Source organism: Cryptomeria japonica, chromosome 3, assembly GCF_030272615.1.
Source record: "Cryptomeria japonica chromosome 3, Sugi_1.0, whole genome shotgun sequence".
NCBI lineage: Eukaryota > Viridiplantae > Streptophyta > Pinopsida > Cupressales > Cupressaceae > Cryptomeria > Cryptomeria japonica.
In genome coordinates, this window is record NC_081407.1 from 537,339,724 (window position 1) to 537,357,572 (window position 17,849).

A 17,849-nucleotide genomic window follows, 5' to 3' on the forward strand; every position below is an offset into this window, starting at 1 on the left:
CTATTCCTATTAGTATTTCTGAGTCAAAGAGAAGTAAGATGGCAAATGTTGTGGTAATTGTCATATGTAAAATTCATTATTCAATCAGAATCAAAGGGAAATCATGAATCCTTATCTAACCAAAGAATCCTAAATAAACTAATGAAATAATGCAAAACAAAGTAATAGGAATATAAAATATTCAATTAACAGTCCCTATTCCATGATCGTGTATGGCTTTCATTGTCTTCTCTGTGGTATGATGGATCTCAGATATTATGCTGGTAACCTGCAAATGACACAAAGATTCAAAGTTTGTGATTGTTGAAAATGGAGAATTGATGTTAAATTTATATATTTTTGGGTGAGATTGATTGAGAGGTGGAACAGATTGATCAAGAGGTGGAACTCAGGTGAGCTCACATGTTGATTAATAGTTGAACTGTTGATTTGGAGGTGGAATAGAATTTATTGAATAGCTAATTGAGTTAACTGATCGAGAAAAAAACTGATTGAAATATGCAAAAAATGATTGGAGGATAATTAAAGAATGACACAACTAATCAATTAATTGAATTGATCAATTAAAATAGATTGAATAGTTAACTGATTGAAAGCTTTTTGGAAAAATGAAAAGTGGAAGATAGAAATTGGAATTGGAAAGATAATTGATTTAATTAATTAATTAATTAAATTAATTTATTTAGCATGTGCTTTCACTTTGACTTTGATTTTCAATTTAATCTTTGTATGAGATTTAATTCAAATATTGAATTTATTTTAAATTCAATTTGTTATTTGAATATATTTAGAACTTGACTTTGATTTTCAATTTGATTTTTGAAATCATGCACATGCATTTGAAATTAGAAGAAATCAAAAGAATATGAATTTGAATTTGAATTTGGAGAATTAATGAAATTAAATGAAATTAGAATTTGGGAATTTAGAATTTAATTAAATAATAAAGATTATTCAATTAAAAGAATTAAATCACAATTAATTAAATAATTAATATTTAGAAAAGGGTTAAATGATTAAATGATGAGAAGATAGAAATTGAAATAATTAGTAATATGATGGATGAGATAAATATGAATTTAGAAGAATAAGATTAATTAATTTAATTAAATAATTAAATAATTATTTAACTAATTAAGACGAATAATTAGTACATGATCAATGAAACATTTTTAGGTGTCTACATTTTCCCCTCTTTGAGACAATGTTAGAATGATGTTGTTTCAAAGAAAACAAAAAATTTTGCCCCAGTATGCCTCAGTGATGCTTAGGGTATAATGTCCCCTCAAGAGATTGTTTATGCATTAAAGGTATGAATGATCTCTCAAAAGAAGAAGAATGTGAGATAGAAGAATAGTTAGTTGATTAGAGATAGAGATAAGTGATGTGAAAATGATATTGAGATAGTATATGAGAGAATGAACCTTAAATGAAATAGAATGAAAGATCAGAATTAGAAGATGATTGATATGAGTTGATGGATTGATAATGATAGACTGAAAATGAAGATGATGGTTTTCAAGAACTTTTGTGCCTTTAGTCATAGTGCAATATATATTCATCACTGAGCCTTATTATGTAACAATGGAACTTTGCACATCAGGGTATAAGGAATGAAGATGTAAAGATATCTCATTGAAGAAACAAACACATAGCAGACAAGGAGTGAATCTTCCATTCTAGTTGTAGTGCTAAGGGTCAAGGTATGTGCAATAGTCACAAGCATAACTATCCTTGAATTTTGCATAGGATATTTGCCAAATGAATGGACCAATCATAGACACCCACTATAACTATTACCCCACAACTTCATTGGTCCACACCACAAACAACAAACAAAGAAAAATATCATGACCATCTGGGCTCCTCTAGTCACTTGTGGACATCCTTGAGTAGCATAGAAACATGACCTATCACCAAATGATAAAAGATAAAGACTAACTAGGACAAAATTCAGCAACCATACGGATCTGTATCTTCATTTTGATTGCTTGATGTGATAATTGATAATGTCTGATCTCAGAAAGTGTGGACCCCATTTAAGACTGACCTGTCTGATTTCAAGTGTATCCTATTCTGTTTAAGACAAGATAATGATCACTTGATATGGATATGATATGATTGATAAGATAGCTTGATATGTTTATTATAGATGCTTGATTAGATGGTTGTATTCTTTATTAACTTCATGTGAAGCGTTTGTTGGATATCTACTAGGGTGTTTGATTCTTGTGAAACATTTTATTGCAAGTTTTTCGACTGATTTTGATTGTTTTTTGGTTGATTTTTTCAGAACTTTATCTGAATGTTTTTGGATTGATTTTTTCAGGATCGTATATGGATGTTTTTGGATTGATTTTTTTGAACTTTATATGATTTTGGTAATTTTTTGTTTTCTCGATGTTTTTGGTGTTTTTGTGTTTTCCCAATGTTTTTGGTATTTTTTTCAGGACATTTTATGATTTTTTCAATTATGCCCCTAGTATGTAGACCTATATGACATGATGATCTACAAAATGCATGTGCAGACAATGAATTTTAGACATGATCTATGTTAATGCAATATGCATGATGAAGATGCATTTCCTATTCGAACAAGGATGACTGTGTTTGTTTAACATTTTGTAGTACACCAATTGAATTGGAGGTACAAAACATTTCATAGATCAGCGGTCAATCGATCCTTAAGGTCCCTTGGAACATCCAAATTAACACACTTAGTGACTAAGATTTACAAATGGAGACGCAGAAAACTTCCCCATTGGTTCTTGAAACTTTGATCTTCTTTGCCCATGTGTGTGCAAATGAGTTAATTCCCGCTCTTGTGTTCATTAAAGATCCTTAGCATCCTATATGACTACCTACGTGGATTATTCTAACTTCAAAAGCATCCCAAATAGAGCCTCACTGCAAGAAAGATTTTAGAGTTCCGACGAGGTTATAGACTATAATTTCTTGAATATTGCTCCATTGCCAACAGACATCCATATCCTTGATGGAGTTACTTGCATGTTCCCATAGTCAATCTTTTTGTTGCACTTGTATGCATGATATTTCAGTTATATATTATTGCTATTTTGCCTTGAGATGGATATTTTGCATAACAATTTTTCTTTTCATTTTCTTGCCTTGACTTGTAAGTAATAAAACCTACTTGGGTGTGATAATTACAGTGGTGCTAGAGTATAATTTTAGATTTTTCACTAGTCATATGATCAACTAGGTGTCTCTAATGAATTAGAGATTTTATTAATGTGTTTGAGATATAGCAATTGATAGATTTTGGGTTAACAAGTCTCAAATAGTGAAATCACTAACCAACCATAAGTAAATCATCGACATAGGGTAATATTGAAATTGAATGACCTTAGGACCTCAAATACTTCATTTTCGAATATCTAAGAAAGGAGATGACCCTTGATTCTCTTGAATGCAAACAAATGATAAGCTTGGATAATTGCCTTCTTTTATTCATGTTGATATATGTCAATGCAAAATTTTTGTAAATGTGATGCATTAGAAAAAGAAACTATATGTTATGTAGTTCTTTGAATAAAATGAGATGCAATGCGGAAAGAAAAACCTAAAATAACCCAACCCTTAGATATAGTATCATTTAAGGTGCATGCTATTCATAGGGTCAGGGAGTTTTGTGTAGGTAGTTCATTGGTCTTTGTTTGAAGAGTCGAATAAAGATGTATTTTCCAATAGGATATAAGGACTCAACTAAGTGTACATGTTCAGCATCTCCAATGTTGATTTCCTTAGTTTTTGGATTTTGTGGATCATCAGAGGGAAATCCAACTTTGGAACCCATGAATTTAGATATAGCCTCATCATTTTCAAACCAATTCAGCTGTGATAGATCTTCTTGCCTCCAATCATTCAAGTGTGGGTATATGAGGCAAATAAATTCTAGTTCTGAAGTTGTGACATGAGCAGGTGTTATTTTTTCTTTTTCTGATGCACTTGAAGAGGATGATGAAACCAACCACGTTTGATCTCATTAGCTGACATTATGCTTGTTTTTGTCACTACATTGGCATTTGTTGATGGCACACATACAATTGTTGACAAGTTGTTCTCTGCAATATGATCAAGATTGGTGATTTCATTGATAATGAGTTCATGAAAAACACGCGTAGAGGGATTGGGATCATGTGGGGGATGAGGAGAAATGGTAAGTTCATTTGAGAGGGGATCTTGTGAGGAACATGGAGGATTATGACATGGAGATGAAAAGATAGAGGGATCTTGATCAGGATTTGGAGAAATAATGGGATCTTGTTTAGGACATGAAGGTGAAGGAATACTTTGATCTTGACTTGGAAAGGGAATATTAGGAAGGATGTAAGGGATGTCTTGATCTTTCTTAGGAGGTGGATGTTGGATGGGACTTGAAAGGACACTTTGTTCTTGAGACAAAAGGGTATCATTATGAATGGAATAGAAAAGAGCGAGGGGATCATCATAAGATTATTGGTCGGTGGGATCTTGACCAAAAATTGGGTAAGATGGAAGGGTTTGTTCTTAATCTTTATTTGTTTCAGGACTCATTTATTCTAATTTTGGATCATCCTTTTGACATAGGGAAGGAGTTTGTATATACATGGGAGATTCTTGGAAGGTTTCAACACTTTGGATTAATGAGAAAGGATTTTTAATGAGACTCTCTATAATAGGAGTATATGATGTGATTGGGTCTTGAATTTTTGAAGCATGGAAGGGACTAGCATCATGAATTGTATTATCTTGGAAACTTATTGTCGATAGTTCTTGGGAGGTTGTATTGTTGGATAAAGATGATGTGGACTGCTCTTGTGTGACTTTAGGGTATGAGGAAATGGTGGAAGATATGGAGGCTACTTAAGGTGCCTAGTTTTGATGGGAAGAGCCATTGCTAGACATGAGCAGATTACCTTGTTGCATTATAAGTGACACATTGACCGTGTTTGATTGATGTCCAAAGGGTGACATGTTTGTAAATACACTTGCATTGATTTGGGACACCCTTGGTGGTGTATTTGAAGACATAGGAATATATTCACAGACATGTGATGTGACTGAAGACAAAATTGATTGTGTAATTGTGTGTGACCTTGGTAGTGTTTGACTTGTTTGCACAATTTGTGGTGTTGAGAATTGTGTTGTTTGTTGTATTGGTTGCTGGACTTGTATTGTTGGATGTGTTTGTTGTTGATATTGGTTTCTCATGTTTATTTGTGTGAGAATAACTGGTATGTATGTTTGAATAATAAGAGCTCGCACATAAACTGGCTCTAAGTTTGTATTGGGTCTCTCAAATTTTTGAAATAGTTTGAACATCTGGGATCTACTCTCTTCACTTTTTTTAACCTTTTGTTCCAAGATCTCTATTTCTCGAGCTAGTTTCTCTTCAAGTGATGGAGAAATATGTATGACACTTGTTTGTTCTTGATAAGTTTGATGCACATTTTGGGACATGTATATGTTGGATTAAGATGATTGATTGTTTGGTTGCAATGCCATGGTCCCACGAAAGTTGGAAGTTTGATAAGGTTAATGTTGTCTCCTAGAAGTTTGAGAGCTTGTTTCAACCATTGCACTATATGCCATTTTGTTTTGATTTTTGAAGTTTAGGGATGAAAGTGATGTAGTCAAGGTAGGGAGATCCAATGAAGGACAACCCATCCTTGCATCCTAACACATAAACTATGCAAAATATATCGGTAACCGGTAACAAGATGCCAGAAACAATAGAAAGAACAACCAGTAACATAACATAACACATTACCGGTAAACAATATGAATAATTCTTATTATAGTCTAAAGAATTGCACATGTCGCATGTTGGATCGCAGTCTAGGATACAAATAATGCTTACAACACAATTACAAGATCTACAGATCATCCACATTAGAATGGCCTCCAAAAATAATTTGTCGGATCTACCCCAATCTGGACCTCAGCCTTCTGGCCTCAGTCCACCAAATCAAAATTTTGTTGGATCTACATCTTCACTCTATCTCTAAACTCTGTCTTTGATCTTCTAACTTCTGCCCTCTCAAATGATTCACAAACCTCAATTTATACTATCCACAAAAAATAACAACTTAATCAAGTCGACCCCAAGACCAACCGGTTCATGAAACATGCTAACGGTAACATGTCGGCTCAAATCACTAAGAACAACTTCCAAATTGCATAAGACAATGAACATTCCTTCAAGAACATTAGACATGGCATAAGAAACATAAATCAATGATCCACAACTCACAGAGATCAATCGCAACCCAATCTAACTCCGCTCAACACACTACCAGACTAATCAGTGAGAACATATCAACCGGGCCAATACCAGAATCGATAACTCATCGAGATTAAATCCAAAAGACATGAAACTTGAACATGAAAAAGACGATGAACACAAGGGAATAAACCCAAAACCACAATGCTAAACACTCAAACAAGATGAAATGCCATGATCTCAAGCAATTCCACTGAAAACTGCCTCAACCAGTAAGAACTAGACCGACGCTCCTGAATCAAACTCTTGGGGTTAATTGAAAAGTGAGTCCCATCACTTGATCTTGTTAAATGATCTATCACTAGGTACTTGCAACTAATTTGGGGGTTTTGACGATCTGACCACAGCTTCCGGTTGCCTCTCCTCGGCGTTCTACCAGTCCAAACTACATCCTGCCTCAATCAGTGATCTATTCAAGTCTCCACCCACTAAATGCCTTAAGATCAAGATCTAGGATCGTAAATCTACCTGCAAACCTTGCTCTGCCCCATGTTCAGTGATCTGAACAAGTCCACAAGTTTTCTCAACTTTCTCTTAAACCAACTAATGCATAACCAGGTCTTTCTCCAACAACAGGTTCACAAACCAGCTCTTATACCACTTGATACAGTCAAGGTAGGGAGATCCAATGAAGGATAGCCCATCCTTGCAGCCTAACACATAAACCATGCAAAATATACTAGTAACTGGTAACAAGATGCCAGAAAAAATAGAAAGAATAACCGGTAACATAACATAACACATAACCGGTAAATAATACAAACAATTCTTATTACTGTCTAAAGCATTACACATGCCACATGTTGGATCACATTCTAGGATACAAATAATGCTTACAACACAATTACAAGTTTCACAAATCATCCACATATCAAAATGGCCTCTAGAAACAATCTACTGGTTGTACCCCAATCTAGACCTCAGCCTTTTGGCCTTAGTCCACTAGATTAGAATCTCCCCGGATCTATATCTTCGCTTGATCTCTAACCTTTGTCTTCGATCTTCTAACTTCTTCCCTCTCAAATGATTTGCAAACCTCAATTTATACCATCCGCAAATAATAACAACTTAATCAAGTCAGACCAAACATCAACCGGTTCATAAAACATGCTAACGGTAACATGTCAACTCAAATAACTAAGAACAACTTCCAAAATGCATAAGACAATGCACGGTCCTCTGAGAATATCAGACATGGCACAAGAAATATAAATCAATGATCTGCAAGTCATGAAGATCAACCGCAACCCAATCCAACTCTGCTCAACACACTACTAGACTAACTGGTAAGAACATATCAACCGGGCCAATACCAAAGTTGATAACTCACAAGGATTAAATCCAAAAGCTATGAAACTTGAACATGACAAAGATGATGAACACAAGGGAATAAACCCAAAACCACAATGCTAAACAATCAAACAAGAAGAAAGGAAATGATATCAATAAATTCCATTGAAAAATGCCTCAACTGATAAGAACTAGACTGGTGCTCCTGCATCAGAAAGTGCAAACCTATTTTTTTTTTTTGGATTTTGGGAATTTTGAAAATGGACCAATACAACCGAGGATGACAAGTGCAACCTATGTTTTTGAATTTTTTCACAAATTGGATTAAGGAAAGACAAGATCAAATGCTAAAGAATAACAATGCAACTTTCGACTTGGACTAGGAAACAACCTAATTTTGAAAATAATGTAAAATGGAGATAATAATTTAACCTTGTGTCTTATGAGGATGAAGACTATGCAAGGACTTATGCAAAGATTATGATGACTATGCAAGGACTTATGCAAAAATTATGATGACTATATAAGGAGTTATGTGAAGATTATGAGGAGGCTAATGTGATACAAATGATGACTTTATAAGGACTATGCAAGACTATGCAAGGACTTATGTGAAGATTACGACGATGTATATAGGAACTTCATGAGGATGTAGATGAAGACTATGCAAGGACTTATGCAAAGTAAGGACATAAATGAGGACTATAATGAGGATGATTCAAGGACTTATGAAAAGTAAGGATGTAAATGAGTACTATAATGAGTGCGATAATGAGGACTATGCAAAGACTTATTCAAAGTAAGGACGTAAATAGGAACTATAATGAGAATGATAATGAGGACTATGCAAATATTTATGAAAAGAAAGGGCGTAAATGAGGACTATAATGAGGACGATGCAAAACCTAGTCACAAGTATGTAAAGTTTTGGACTTTGTTGGATTGTCAAATGTTTCAAGGTAGACTCTATTTCAAATAACTCTATTTGTAGGACAAGTATATTTTTTCTTCAATTCTGAGAACATTGTCTGAAGATAAGTATAGCTGGATAAATTGTGTTCTTACAAACTCTGAGAATTCAAAGATATGCAAGGTAGGGCCTAAAATAGTCCAAATACTGACTCACTACTAGTTTAGCACAATGATACACATAAAAACACATAAGACAATCTTAGGTTGGAAAGTGGAAAACATTCAAAGAGGCCCTTATAGTAAAATATTGAAACAAAATGAACAGCTAGAGAGTCTAGTAGTGCCGAATCCACTCCATAATACACACTTCTCGGACATGTTAGTCTCTCTTACCTTGAAGATCCAAAGATCTTATCACTGAGGGATTTCTATCTCATAATGCAAGGTACATGAAGGGTATCTATGGGGTACAATCTGCACTCCCAGAACCAATGAATGTGGGATTTGGGCTACTACGTCAGTTCTTATTGTAAGTTTTGAGGGGTCCCGATCCAATGATGGATTCTCAGAGCAAGCCACTTAAGGCTTTAGTTAAGCTTATCGGTGCAGGGAAGGCCCCCACATACATGAAATTCACTCAACACTCTAGCCGCCTGACTAGTATATTTATATAGCAGCTTGAAAAACCCGCTCGAGAGTACGCTGGGAGAGATGATATCCCCAACACATCCCTATTCAAAGTACCTCTATGGGGTGATGAAATCCCCAGTCAAAGATACCCCTTACTACTAAAAAGAAAAAGTGGGTGTCGTTATCACCTTTCCCTCTCTCCCAAGACCCCGAAGACAGGTGGATAGTGTTAAGTCCTGGAGACAACTAAGAGGGGGGGTGAATCATTTTTCCAATAAATTCAAACCAAAATTAACTTAAACAAAACTTAATTCTTAATGCTGCTAAACCAAACTTTATGTTGGTAGATAATTTTATCAGTTAATTGTAGTACCAGTAAAGATTAATGCATGAAATAGAAAGACAATAACATCCACAACACATAACACAAATATTTGTATGTGGAAACCTTGTAAGGGTAAAAACCATGGTGGGAAGCCTTACCCATAATCAAATGATAGTACTATAGATAGTATGTGTGTACAATATGGAGTTTGCACATGCAGAAAGGCCAGCTGCCTAGAGCTCCTGCTCAATCACAAAATGGGAGTCACACTGACTACAATTGGATGGTTAAATCCAATGATAATGTACTGCTCAAAATAGCATCTTCATATGCTAGATTCAATACTAGTTTAGCTCTGATATGCCTTCTTCAAATACCTTCCTTCAATCTTCAAATGATGTCTGCATGTATAGCTCTTCTTATTTTTGCATATACCTTATTACAATCCTTTTTTCAATCGCATACCAATCTCACAAATGAGATCTTACATTTATACCATAACCTAAGACCAATTGAGTAGGTTGGCTCACTAAAGATATTACAATAAAATCATTTACAAATAAATCAATATCCGATGCATCATGTCGGCTCAATGCATTTACAATAATAATAAATCATCTTCATAACGTGTCATGATGATCTGGAATAGATATATTTGTCGGTGCGTAACCTGGACCTATTTGCCGGTAACAACAAATATGCAAACTCGAATAAACCAATAACTAAATCGCCAAAACCAGGTGATAAAATCATGTCTTTGACATAACCAAGTAGTCTCTAAGTCATTCCAAGTTCCGGTGAACAATATAACCTATTGGTGAACTAGATACCTGGTGACTGTGCATAAATCACTGAACATGCCGGTGAACATAATCAAGAATCTCCAAGTGCTGATAAGTGTTGACAAGTGTTAACAAGTGTTGACATCAATGACAAAACCAATGAAACACATCCAAAATACCAATAGAAAGGTACTTAATGAAACAATAGGTCCACCCAAGACAAACAAAGGGTTCTTTTTCCCTTAAATATCACAATGTGTGATTTATTCTATTCATAAGCCAAACTCACATCAATTTTAAAGCCCATACTGAGGTGTGAGATATGCATGTGCATGTCTATTTTAAAACACCAAAGTGAAGTGTGAGATCATGCATGCCAATTTTAAACCAAAAGACAATTTTAAGCACCAAGCTGAAGTGTGAGATCATGCATGTCAATTTTAATCCCAAAATCAATTTTTAGCACCAAGCTGAAGTGTGAGATCATGCATGTCAATTTAAACCCAAAATCAATTTGAAGCACCAAGCTGAAGTGTGAGATCATGCATGTCAATTTTAATCCCAAAATCAATTTTAAGCACCAAGATGAAGTGTGAGATCATGCATGTCAATTTTAAACCCAAAATCCAAAAGTGAGTTAACCCTAAAGGATACTGCAATCAAATTATCAGTAATCTCAAAATAGTCTGGGATGATCAAGACTTCTCTGTAATTTCGCCACACACCACAAACAAACAATTAGTAGCAGGAATCAAAGTGACAACATTAAAACAAGTTTTTTTTTTCTTCAACCCCAAAATAACAAAGAAGATACCCTTGATGAATTTTTGAGAGATTTCCAAAAATGTAAGAATTTTAAAAAGAGACATTAATTTGCACTCTGGAGAGCATATTTATGGAAAAAATGAATTTTTAAAGATCTAGCTTTATGCTAATTATTTGACATCAAAATCAAAATTGTAAAGAAGATACCCCCTATGAAATTTCAAGAGATTTCTAGAAATGTAAGAATTTTAGAAAAATTCTCTAATTTGTGCCCAAAATTTAGAATTTATTAAAATGATCATATCTCGCTCAAAACAGATGGTACAGATCCGAATTTTTTTATTGTAGGTATGTCTTAGAATGCTTTGCTTAACCTATTGTAAAAAAATATCACATAAATTAGCTTATTTACTCCAAAAATCAAATATTTATGAAAAATATTAAAACTACAATATCTCACTCAAAAATGATGATCTAAGGATGATTTTTTTTTCTGTAAAGTCATGAGATGATAATTAACCTATAGTAAAAAAATCCATGAATAAATTCTCAATCGTTTGGAAGATATGATAAAATCTTTAAACAGTCTGCAATCTTGCCTAGAACCTGATCTACACAATGTTAGTCTTGAAATTTTTGAATAAAACGCTAATTAAGATTAGAAAACCTCTTATAATATGAATTTAAAAGAGAGGTGTAGTTGCAAGATCCAATACCTATACCTGTAGGCATACACAAAATTCCAAATCAGAGTGCTGTTGGATTCACGTATGGTTCACCAAAATGTCGTATGTAAAATTCATCATTATTCAATTAGAATCAAAGGGAAATCACGAATCCCTATCTAACCAAAGAATCCTAAATAAATCAATGAAATAATGCAAAACAAATGATGCAGGAGCATCCCCGATTCACACCAATCTTGCATCAACCAAAAACATTTTCCTTTCTATTTTTCTTTCTATGTGTCTCGGTTTTGGCTCACCGAATCTTGTGGAATTGGATTCTACTTGAAGACTTGATTATCTTTCTTTCTTTCAAACCGCATCACATTTGGATCACTTTCTGGCAAGATATCTCTACCGGTTTCCATGACAGTTTCTTGTTACTGGATTGACAGTTCTTTGTTACTGATTGCCTAGACCTATTCTGGTCAGTGATAACTTTAAGAAACCCCCCTTCAAAAAATTGTATAAAATCTTGGCAAATACTTATTTTTTTCTAAAAATAATAATAATGTTTATTGGCAAATCTTTCCTTTTTATAAAACAATAAAAATTTATTGGCGAATTTGTTTATATCAATTTTTTTTGGTAGAAAATATTGGCGAATCTTGGAAAATAATCATTGTATGCATTAATTACTATTGCATTTTCTTTCATTTAAAAATAATCTTTTATAAAAAAGTAAAGGCATGAAGGTTGAAATCATTAATGAGTTTGAGGGTTAGACTATACTTTATTTGGTTTCTACCATTAACTTAAAATAATCTAATAGCCCTCTTTCTATTTTGTGAGATAAAATTTACAAACAATTTGTAATACTCATGGGGCCAAAAATTGCTTCTAGACCATTGGTTTTCATTGAAGTCAACAATTCAAAAGCAATTTCAAACGCCATGAGCATTACAACTTGTAGGTACATTTTACCTCATAGAATACAATTAAGGTCATTAGATTATATTTTAAATCAATGCTGGAAACAAAAGATTGTTGATATAACCCTAAAGTAACTAATAATTATGATATATTATTGGTGAATTAATTTGGATTTCTATAATAAATTATAAAATGTTGGCGAATCTGATCCAATCATGTATCAAATATTGTGGCGAACCTTTAAGTTAAAAAAAAAAAAAAAAAAATTCTCTGGCAATTTAAATAACATTAAAATAAAAATTTGTAAAAATGTGGTGATTTGGGTCACCTTAAAGTTGAAATTATTAGCCAAATTTGATTCCCAAATTTCAATAAATAGCCTATTGGCAAATATTAGCCACTAAAGTTCTCACTGATTTTGGTGATCTCCTGGAATCCATTATGAAGCTTGTGGAGCCTTGCACATTGATTTCGATGTTCCTTGGTGTGTGGTCGGCCTTTTCCCGTGATCTACGTTTCATCCTTTGGATTTTATGGAGGAATCTCTTGGCAGAGGTTGGCCTTGTTATTTTCATGTTAGGTCTTGTTCTTCAGGTTTTGATCCCTTTTGGGCCGATTGGATCCTTTGGATCAATATATATATTTCTAATTATGCTTTAGAATGTAATGGGGAAGAGAATCAAGTAGCTAGATTATGCATAGAAGATAGATCTTTCGATTCAAGGTCCCATTTGTGACCTATTCTACCAGGCCTGAGTCGGTATGTTGTAACCCAGTTGTGACTGGTTGGATGTAATCAGATTTTATGCAATAAAACAATCTGTTTTACATTGCCTCCATCATATCTATGTGTTTCTGTTGTGTTACTCTTGCTGACCGGTCTAGATTGCTCTCCTTGAGGTCCCTCCTCACCGATGACTTCTTCAAGTGGTATCAGAGCAAAGTTTCATTCTGGAGGTTGTGTGTCCTAAATTTCTTGTTGCAGGGTGGCAGATTGTGAATCCGACTTGCAATTGTAGAGGACTAGTGTGAATTGATGGTGTGAAGAGGAACTAGGAATGGTGGAGTGCGTGGGAATGCAAACTGTGTTGTGATGGATATGTTGCAAGGAATAGAAGCCCAGTTAGAAACCATGGAGACAACCTAGTGAAGAGGCCAACACATTGAAGATGTGAGTGAAGATGAAGGAGAAGAAGCCCCAATAGAACAAGTAAACCTATCGGTGGTTGATCTGGATGAAGAAAGGTTTTTAAGGGTTTTGAGTAGGGAAAACACTAAACCTCATTTTACCCCACCGGAATATGATGGGAAGTTAGATTCAGATGAATTTATGGATTGGATCTTGGAAATAGAGAATTATTTCTATTTTGAAAACATTGCAGAAGAGAGGAAGTTGAAATATGCTTGTACCTAGTTGAAAGGTCACACATCTCTTTGGTGGGAGAATTTGCAAGTTGATATACAAAGAAGAGGTAAAGAAAAGATTAAGACATGGGATCAGATGATTGCTAAGTTGAAATCAAAGTTTGTGTCAAGGAATTGTAGCATCCTAAAATTGCGACACTTGCAATTTCGACTGCATTTCGGTCTTCACGATGGCGACGCAACACGCAACCTGAATGGAGACCTTGAAACCTGATTATGACACTGAAAACTGCATTTTTCAAGTACCCTGGCCTGAACCTCCTTGCACCCTGTTGTCCCGGGAGGTGGGACCAGGGCGCCCAGCGCCCTGGTCCCTGGGTCCTATTTTGGGCCCGGTCTCTTTTGGACTTCGGGTCTTTATGTTTGCAAATTGGAAAATTATCTTTCCTGGTCGGCCTAAGGTCGGGAAAATCAGTCTATCAGCCCTAATTGACAAGTATATAAATGACATTTTCCTCTTTCATTCGATATGATGGAAAAGGCGTGGAAACTATACTCAAGCATTCAAGCATTCAAGCATTCCTTCAAGCAATTGATCATTTCAAGTCTCCATTCAAGGCTAAGTGTTGCATTCAAGACAAGGATTCAACCATTGAAGAGGAGATCACATACTACATGCTACATACAACATACTACTACAACAAACATACAACATCTATACCTTCGCACATAAGGATACAAACATCCTTAGAACAAGGTATTAGTACTTGTTTTACAGTCATTTACATTTACAGCACTTGCTCATTTCTTGGTTAATTCCAAAACCGGGGTTTGACCTAAAGGCAAACCCCTAATCCCTAACCCCCCAATCGTCTTCGCTTTTCTGTGTGTAGGTTGCAGGTACGTGGCTGAAATTGAAGATCTGGAATCCTTGTGCAGAAACGAACAGATCCCCCTTCGTTTCGCGGATTTTTCGGAGGACCGTGGCGCCGGGCGCCATCGTCCTGACAACTTTTGCTCAAATTTGCAGGATAGCGCCGTATCGACATTTTACTGCTAATTCTAGGTCCGCAGCTTCATCCTATATCCATATCTCAATTTATAAGCGAATCTTTGTCACTTTCTATGCATTCCTAGCTTAATTCTTCTATGCACATTCTTTACAAAAGAGGGTAGCCTTGCTTTCTTAACCCTTGAAACACATTTAGCATCCAATCTTGCATTGTGTGGGATTGGATCTTGTGGGTTTCAACCCCTCTTTTGAATGTAAAGTCTCTCCCCTAAGTGAAAACCATCAACCCTAGTGAATCTCCCTTCTCTCTCCTTGGAGTTGGAAGAGGGGAGAGCAACTAGGGTTCGATTGCGATTTTCCGCTTTACATTTTGGTGAACCCGACGTGAACATCCTTTCTGATTATTCATGATTAGATCTGAAAATTGGATTCCTTGATTACATTTCCATGTTGGATCTTTTGCAAAATTTTAGAGGTTAATGGCATAAAAACCCTAAATTTTCTTTTTAAGTAATTAAACTTGTGAAGTGTTTAATTATTAATGCTTGTTTCAGATCTACCCTTCTATTACAAATTATCAATTCATATTTGTGCTTTAATTTTGAAAATTAAGTGGTTAAAAGTCGAAACCCTAATTTTTGAAACCCTCTTGATTCAACCTTTGTCCGACAATTTCACTGATCAAAACATCTCCAAATCAGCTGTAACTTTGGATTCCGCAATAAAATCACAATATCTTTCATCCCTGAAAATTTGGAAAAAAGTTGCGAGGACCGTGTGCACTCCGAGCGCCATCGTCCCCGACATTTTTTCCGAAATTTCGGGAGCTAGATCTTACTGTATTTTCCTACTAAAATCCAGAATTTTGGCTGATTTTATCAAATCTAACACTTTCAAAATTACAGTCAAAGTTGGTCTTGTGATTGCTTGGATTAAGGCTTCTAAACATTCAAAAATCATCGAAATTGAAATTTTGTGTCAAAATTGTGTTCTTACTGTCCTAAATCTGAAAAGTGTGTTTGCATTCATTCGAAATTTCAGTGCTTTATTCAAATTCTTACAATTTGTGACTTTTGAAATTAAGTGCTTAATTACAACAACTTTAATTTCCGCTTTCAAAATTGAATTTTGCGTGAAATTGAGTCAATTTTTAAAATTTCAAAGTTTGCATTGCTCTTGGCATTCCCTCTAAAATCATAACATTCAAAATTTCAGTTTCCCTCTCTTTTTCAAAATTCAAATTTTTGCATTTTTCGACAATCTTGGTAGGGTTCAATTTCGAGATTGCAACTTTAATTTGGCCTATCTACAGATCGTAAAATCACTCAATTTTTTCAGATTAGCTCTAAAATCATCATACCTTTCATCCCTGCAAATTTCGAAAAAAGTTGCAAGGACCGTGTTGCACTCCGAGCGCCACGGTCCCGGACATTTTTTCTGAAATTTCGGGAGATTGTCGTGATTGCATTTAACAGCTTAAATCCAGAAGATTGGCTGATTTTATTGAAAATTGCTACCTCTAAAATTCAAAACTTTCTCTCTCTCTCTAGTGCATGAGTTTTACAACAATAAGCCCTACTTACACTATTTTCGTTAGGCGAAGCCTTAGAATTAAGTCCTTCCAAGGTTTAATTACTGAGGAGATGGAACCTAATTTGAATGGTCTTTTTAACGAGGACATGGGTAATTCCTCTAATCCTCTTAATGATGAAGAAGCTCTCCATGAGGTTTCTGTAGAACAACTTTCAAAATTGGATAACCAATTTGACGATTTTCGACAGTGGATGTCTCAAGAATACCCCGATAGTCAAGCTCTTCCTTTAATTGAGGGTCTAAAACGTATGCTTCAAAGTGATAAGAATGGAATTGATATTTTGCGTGGTATTGCACACATTGTGGATTCGAATGTGATGCCTATGAAGAGTTGTGCTGAAAATTTGGGTTATACACAACCTCCTACTCAAGTCAATCATTCTATTCCTTTGATGACTTCTATTGCTAGCATACCTACCTTTACATCAAACATAATGGCTACTTCTACACAAGACATTCCTCCTATGATCACCAGTCATGGGAGCAACCCTTCTTCTTCAATTAACCCTCTTCCTTTATTTAATCCGATTTCTTCATTCATTCTGTAATGCCCCGCCAGGAAACCCCTAAGGGTTTAAGTTAAAAAACACTCAAATAGAGTGTAAATTTTTTTATTTTTTTTTTAATAATAATTAAGAGCGTTAATGAAAAGTTACAACATTAAGATAGTTTGAAGTTAACTCAGTTCATAATTAGACACGACATTAAAATACATTGGAGTTATCTGACAACTTAGATATCACAGCGGAAGGCTAAAACGATCCTAAGGAGTTTCCCAACGCGATTACATAACCTCACACCTAACTCAACTTGCGACATTAGATCCATTAAACTGGATAATATAAATACGAGATGATGCATAGATCTTGATTATATATGTGTTCTATGGTTTGACATCTTGTAACTTTATGAAGCGAGCAATTACTTTGGTTGGTGAGGAGGCCATCGAGAGGTTAATTACTCAATGCACTTTAATTCATAATTTCATTAGGAGGCCTCCCAATAGGTTCAAGAGATTTAAATACAACAAGGTTCATTCATTAAGGTTTTTTTTTTTTTTTTAGATAATCATCCACACTTGACGTCATCCTCTAATGCTATAAATATGCCTAACAAGATTCATTCGTATAGGATTAAACTACGATTAATAGAATGAGGATTCCTACATTGATTTTAAAGTAATCACCCACATTTGATATCTTCCTTAAATATTAAAAGGTATGATTAATAAGAAAAATTCGTTCCTTAAGGATTAACTACAACAATTAGAGTGAGATCCCTTCATTGGATT